The following is a 7,524-nucleotide window of genomic DNA, read 5'->3' on the forward strand; positions in this document are numbered from 1 at the left end:
GCTATTCGCGTAGGGCTTGACCTGATGCTAGCGAAGAGTCCCCTCTTCACTTTGCCCGCGAAAGAGGGCACAGCTAAAATGAGTCAAGAAGTAGCGGCTGCAATAAACCTAGAAAAAATAAAAAAGAAGGAACCCCTGGTGGAGGCACTACATGCTAAAGTTATGAGGCAAATACACCAACCAAGGGCGTTTATTTAAAGCGGTCCCAACGTTTCGGAGCCAACTCGGCTCCTTCATCAGGGGTGACTATGTACGACAAGAAGCAGCGGTTGGCTCCGAAACGTTGGGACCGCTTTAAATAAACGCCCTTGGTTGGTGTTTTTGCCTCTTAAGTTTAACCCAACCAGACAGAGTTCTGTCCAAGATGTTCACATTCATGCTAAAGTTATACACGTCGCCAAGCTGATGCACATTATAGTAAGAGTATGGTCTTGAGGAAGCGCTAGTGCAGCTCACCGCAGATTTCCAGTGGTGTGTAGCAAACATCAACAACTCAGTGATCCCGTCCTGGAAATCCAAAACCTACTAGCTGCCCAGGTAGTAAATATAAAAAGGAGGTAAGAAAACAAGCTGTATAAAAGGTGCTCGGGATGGACACCAGCGCGAAGCATGAAATTGTGGTTCCTGTGCTGACGCACTAAAACACTCGAGGCGGGGTTGGGGAAGGTGAAGTTGTTCAGGAAAGCGCGGAGCCATTCTGGACGCTGCTTACCGGGGTACGTAAACATCTCTTGAATTGGTGCGGTGTAGCAGATTGGATGCAGTGCGCCATTCAGAGGCGCCCTAATACCTAAGGTGCCACCACAGAAAGAGTGTGCGAAAGTGCAAGAGTGCACTCAAAACAGATCTCGTTGCGCAGGCACTCCGCATAATGACACGAAATAAGCGTACATCGCGGACCGTTCCGAGTGCTCGGCCTTCCGAAACGAAGGAAAAAAGTGCGAAAGAAATATATGTACCCCAACAAAGAAAAACAACTTAAAAGCAACTACTTCAGAAGAAAGCAAAGTAATAGCAAACCTGCCACCTAACTCTCACACGCATAAGCTTTTTCAGCGATTCAAGGTTCTTAAGGCTACAAACTACTATAAATATTGTCTCACGCAATCATATATTACTGCTGTAAAGCGTCAGAATAATTTTTACAGTGAACTAGCGAGATTAAAACAAAACACTCCGACTAGCCTTACCCGTCACCCTGATGCATGGTACAAAACCGACCCAACATTATAATTATGCCAAGCACTCGATCGGTTACACCCTAACAACGGTATTAGATGATCTTGCCACGAAGTCAAATGATAGCTTGTCGTTGTTCAAAAACAGGTGGAAAGAAATGTTTCTATAATTTTTCCGTGATTGGTTAGTAATCATCTCCCTAGCTTGACTTTGTAGCCTGCTGTGTTGGAACTCAGAACTCGTATTTGTTTTGTTTATACAGGTGTTTTTGTTTGCACCCATATAGATGGGCTGTGTTTTATATTCCTGTATAAGACATATTTTTTTTGTTGAAACACTTGCACCTGTTTCAGACTGCACTTCTGTAGTCCTAATAGATTGTAAAAATAAGTACAATTGTGTAACATGTGATTACCATTGTACGTGCTGTTTGGTATTTTACCCACCCCTGCTGTCACAAACGGGGCTGCCGCCACGTCAAGCTGTCACTAAGCTTTTTGCGGCCGCGTCAATCTTGTACGAAAGGAAAATAAAACTTTATTATTATACTAATATTATAAACAAAAACAGGAACAACCCTGCACCAACTAGCAATAACACGCTAATGCCGATTATCAAAATAGCGGGAAGCCGACGCACAAACATTTTTCTTAAGTAACACCAATGCGCTACAAAAAGCAAATCACACGCCACACAACCCTACAGACCCCACTATTCTCCGAAACCGCACCAAAGCCCTCCGTACCTTTTTCCACAAGCAGTTCGATCCCATCATACCCTGTATATCACTGAAAAAATCCGCATTGTGCGCAGTTCACAGCCCCACAAATGAAGTTCCGAAAATCCCCAACAGACCATTTCCAACACTCGAAACCCCACACAGTCCCCCGCCCACATTGCCCCGCACCATGAAGAGAACACCATCCACCAGTTCGCCCACAAGCACACTACAGAATACAGATCCCAACCCCGCCGACACAAGCTCACCCCAACAGTCTGCAAGCTGCACAGTTCAGTGTCCGAAGCGCAGAGTCGGCAAGCAAGTGCAACCCAACCCAGAGTCGAAAACGAGAGCTCCAAACCCACCATAAATGGTCCCGAAGTCAAGTCATCCCACCTCAAGCCAATCAATCCACTAACGACGAGCACAGCGCACATCCTCCGGCCCTGAAAAGCTCGCCACGAGATGAATTGAGGACCGGCGCCCTGTTGGATTCTTCTGTCAAGTATGAAGACTGAGACCTTGGTGATCGAAGGACAAGTCCTTAGGTAAGGTACTCCCAGTTCTACAACTATCGACCGTTCGCAGAAGAGCTAGAAGACTCTGCGACGAGCTCTTCTCAAGGGCTGGTGACACACCACGGATGAAAGACTGGAAAAGCACCCGCCTACAAGATACATCAGGCAAGACGACCATACTGAAAACGAGACAAGAGAAAATGCCAACTGGTCAGTAACCGTGAGAACAGCCGGCGCCACCAGAAACCACGCCTGGAAGCTGTAAAGGGTAATAAAACTGTAGACAACCGAACCCCCCGTCGGAGTTCCGAAGTAGTCAAGCACAGCGCTAATTCTTGGTTGTTACAAATTTCTACCCTTTTCTATTTCTTCATTCCTGGAAACGTACCGCTGTGCTTAAAAAACATCTTAGAAAGCCAATTGCATGTGTCGATAAAAAAAATCAACAATGCAACCTCATCGTGTGACGTGTAACACCAGTGCGTGATGCTCAATATATTGTTACGTGTGCTTTACTTGTCACAGCGCAGGCCCCATCAACAAAGCGTTTTATATTATGCGCTAATCTGCCGAAATGGGTGCGCTACGTTCTTGAGCTGACATTCATAACGCTCATCATGGTCTTTGGATGGCAAGCACGATAATCAACCTATCAGACGGGATGATGACGAGGAAGTGCCGCTTTGTAAGCACGTGGTGTTTGCGTGCCTGATTTCCTGTACTAGGCACACGTTTATCCTAATACGTCCTATGTTCTTTTCGTTCTTCGAGCCACTATCAGTTATTGACCGAAAAACTGATCATGGTTTGCGCCTGTTGGTGATGCATAATTGGAAATGAAAGCGCAAATTAGACACGGGCAAAGAAAAGGGACAACAGGACGACCGCTCGTCCTGTTGTCCCCTTTCTTTGTGCGTGTCTAATTTGCGCTTTCAGTTCCAAAAAACTGGCACAGGTACTGCGTTCAAGAGCGCGTGATGTCCACGCCTTCCTCGGAGACCGCTGAGAGACTTCTAAGACTTAGAACTACGTAATTGCTACTGCCACCACGACCAATGCCCACTGCCTGAACACGGCTACTACTTAACACCGCACCAAAATGCCAGTTTTCTCAACACGAGGTAATGAATCATTCGTCAGTGCCACCACCGCTTACGTTTCCGCAGTCCGGCGCTCAAAAAAGCTTTCAAACTGGCCCTTCCGACGAAAATGATAACTGGCTCGAAAATTTTGACCATGTTGAAAGTTTCAACCAATGGACACCTGAGCAAAGGTGCCATAGTATCTACTTTGCATTATAAGACTGTGTCCCGTACAAGTTTGAAAACCGCGAATGAAGCTTCCAGAGTTGCAGCGACTTTCGTCATGATTGAGTGACACTTCTGCGAAAATCGAAACCTTATTCCCCGCAAGAAATCCTTCTGGTAAATTGCACCAAAACTCAAATGAAAGCATCACAGACCTTGGTAGCCCTTGTAAGCAGCCCCCCGACCCAAATGTGCAATAATTTATCAAGAACTCGACTATAATCGAGCGAGGGGTGCAGGAACGGCGCATGCAGTACGACCGAACAAGGATCAAAGCTCCGAGATTCTCCGCGCCTCAGTGTTCTCGCCCAGCTACGACGACAACCTGCGAATACTTGTTCACTAGGTTCTCCGAGAGTTGGAAAAGTGTGCAATCGATGCGGAAATTCCGGTTGTATTGACTTCGGCGAGGGTGGCCCCTTCGTCGTACTCCCGCCGGCAGCCTTCTGGATACCCGGGAGGATTCTTTGGATCGAGCACAAGTGCGGAAGACTGATGTGGGTCTCACTGGAGACCCCCTAACTCTGGTGTTATCACTGTGTCGAGCCCCGGCAGGTTTAAGGATGTTTCCCCACCTCGAGATCGAAGTACCCGAACTCTTCCCGATCACTCTGCTTCCTCGTTTGGACGAACGTCCCGTCGCAATTGCTCAGTGTATCACCACGCGACCGTTCCCGATTGAAGTCGTATGTTCCATTTGCCGTTAGCAGGCCGCTATACCTTAGATGGTAGTTGAGATCGCAGGCTGACAGAAGATGCGGCTCCAAATTACGTTGCGAGAAACACTAGAGGAGTGAACCTTGGTATGCAGTGTTACTGGGGGCGCAAACACCGAAGAGTTTCTAGTAAAGCCGGCGCCTGACTGTATTACGAAATTAAGAAAGTACGGAGATGCTGTCACGACTGCCAATATTTCAGTATATAGTCACAAACACCAGTTAACAGACTATTAATCACTGGGTGAAGTTATTCAGTAGTGAGCCAGTAGTTAGTGGACCGGCCAAAAATTTGAGGCATCGAGGGTGGAAATTGACAGCGCCAGTGGGCACCTGATGACATCCATGGTCAAATGCCCCACCAAAGATCGAATCGGGGATGGTTTTGGCGTCGCTAACTTCGTAATCCTTCCCTGTGCTGAGAGAACTGGATCCTGCAAATAAACTTTGTTCTGGAGGACGATGCAGTGAGGGACATTTACGAACAGTTCGTATATTTTTTCAGAAAAGAGGAAATCCTGGAAAGTCCTCCACAACGTGTACCTCTGCTCACCGTCGGTGACACTAGCTTACACGCACTCTAGAGTCTGCTTTATCGTGTTAGGTGGGATGATCTCTCACGTGGTGACAGAAATGTTGAAGCTTTTAGTCTAATTCTGCTGGAGCATGATTTTGCTATTGCTAGGGGAGTGGTCACCATAACGCGCGGCCTTACACAGGTACTTGGGATGCATTTCCCAAATAAGCTAGGGTACATTGTGGCGGAAACTACCCTTGCAGTCTTACAAAACGTCCCCAGCGTGAAGGAAGGGTTTACGCTTCAGATATACAAGATTCCCAAGACGACAAATGAGCTCCCACTTCCCTTATGTAAGCTATGCATATAAATCTAGAGAAGCTAAGGGAACCTTTGCGGAGCTCCAACGACTGCTTCCATTCAGTGTTCCGCGTTCGACAATGTCCGCACATGGCACACAACATCATTATGGACGTATCTGAGGGGCCTGTTTACCAAGCTTCCTACGGCGTGTCATCAAATACAACGGAAGGAATACGGCGGCAAGTGCAAGAGATGCAAGAAATTACGCTATTATCCAATCTAGAACTCGTTTGGCCTTACCCATTTCTTTCGTAACAAGATAGATGGCACCTTGAGATTCTATGTCGACAATGAATGTTCAATCAGTTACCATACAGGGTGTATATTCATTGCGTCAGATAAACTACTTCATTTACCGGCTGCCGCAAGCTCGTTACGTTTAGTAAATAAATTTAAAGAGTGGTCACTTGCAAATAGACGCTGACCAACGCGGCCGCGAAAAGGCCTCCTTCGTCATTCTATTTCAACCTAAGGAGTATGCGGTTGTTTCATTCGGCTTACGGTCAGATGCAACCTCTCTGTGCAACCTCTCTATGCGTCGGCCAGCACGTTACAGACGGCCAAGAGTGCACCAATTGTTTCAAGACCCCGTACGTGGTGCGAAGGCGACAATGGGAACGACGACAACAGCAAGAACAGGAACAAAAAAATTCACAGCATATCCACGGGGTGAATGATGATGAGTGGGCGAAGCTCCTGAGGGGAAATCATGGGTAAAACCGTGACTCTTCAGTAAAAGTTCGCCCACTACATCTGTGTCCGAATGTAACGTCTAGAAAGTCTCGCTTAAACCGCGCGTCGGCACCTTGGGGCTGAGCTCGCCTGATGCGTTTTGCAGACGCCTCACGAGCTCTCACGGCATCGGGGTCTGCCTGCCGATACGCGCGCTTTCTCGCCGCTTCCCGTTCTCTGACGTTTTGGAGATCCTCTTCGCGCCGCAGCCGTGCCGCGCCGCGTACGGCAGGGTCCTCGCGCCGTTGCCGTGACGCTTGGGCCTCTCGTTCTCGAACGCTGGGATCTTGGCGGCGTCGTCGCGCAGCCAGACGACACGCTTCGGCCTCCCGCTCTCGTACGGCAGGATCTTGGCGGCGGCGTCGCGCAGCTTTACGGAGCGCTTCTGCCTCGCGGGCTCGCACATCTGCAGCCTTATCCATCGGGCGACTCCGAGCGCGCGCCAACAGCGAACGGATTTTATTACAACGCTCCCCGCCATCTAGTAAACAATCCAAGAACTAAACTAGAGGTAGCCACGCCATCTAGTAAACAATCCAAGCGCATCTTTTCATCATATACAAGTACCGCCATCTGGTAAACAATCCAAGAACTAAACTAGAGGTAGCCACCCCATCTTGTAAACAATCCAAGAACTAAACTAGAGGTGGCTACATACATACGTCGACGATGGACAGACCCACGCCTTAAGGAGCTTCGCGCCTAAAAGAATTTGGCGAGGATTTCCCAACGTTGCGCTGAGAGCGCAGCGTCAGCCGAGGGCCGCAATCCAGAGGACGGAGCAGCGCAAGTGGCCGCCAGCGCTCCCTGTCGAGGCCGGTGGCGCAGGCCGGCAACCGGCGCCTGGGAGACAGCTGAACGGGCGGCGTCGGCTGCCCGGAGCGGAGCCGGGCGCGGCGACGGAGCGGAGAACGGGATACAACGAGGACTTTCGAGATCGAGGGGCGGCCCTGGAGACCAGCGCGGGAACACCCATACAAATGTGGGCTGGGCCAATGAGGCTCCCAAAGCTCGAACCCCTGAATCCCCTTCAGCCACCCCCGCACATGTTACACAAAGTGAAAGCGCACTGGTAACAGAGTAAAACAACATCATTGAACGACAAAATGCGCAAATTCACGACGTTATGAGCAGATTAGAGAAAATTACAGGTAACACGCAGCAGAACAAGACACAAGGACACGAAGAAAGACCAGTAGCTACCACGCGTGAGGGACCACGTAAAATGCCGAGGAAGAGGTCGCTGTCCGCGGCACCCCTCAAGACAACACAGAATGCAGAAACGCAAGAGATGGAAGCAGACGAAGCCCCACAGGTTATCAACCAGCAACAAACAATTAATAAGAAGGCACACGAGCAGACGCACATACCACAAGGTGAGGCGGCCATTGTGGCCGCATTAGGCAGGTTGGAAGACCATATCACGTCGCTGGAGGTCAAGCACGATCACCTTGTGGCCAGAGTAAGCGCT

The sequence above is a fragment of the Haemaphysalis longicornis genome, unplaced genomic scaffold, assembly GCF_048455015.1.
Source record: "Haemaphysalis longicornis isolate Haplotype H1 unplaced genomic scaffold, Haemaphysalis longicornis Haplotype H1 scaffold_11, whole genome shotgun sequence".
NCBI classification, from domain to species: Eukaryota; Metazoa; Arthropoda; class Arachnida; order Ixodida; family Ixodidae; genus Haemaphysalis; species Haemaphysalis longicornis.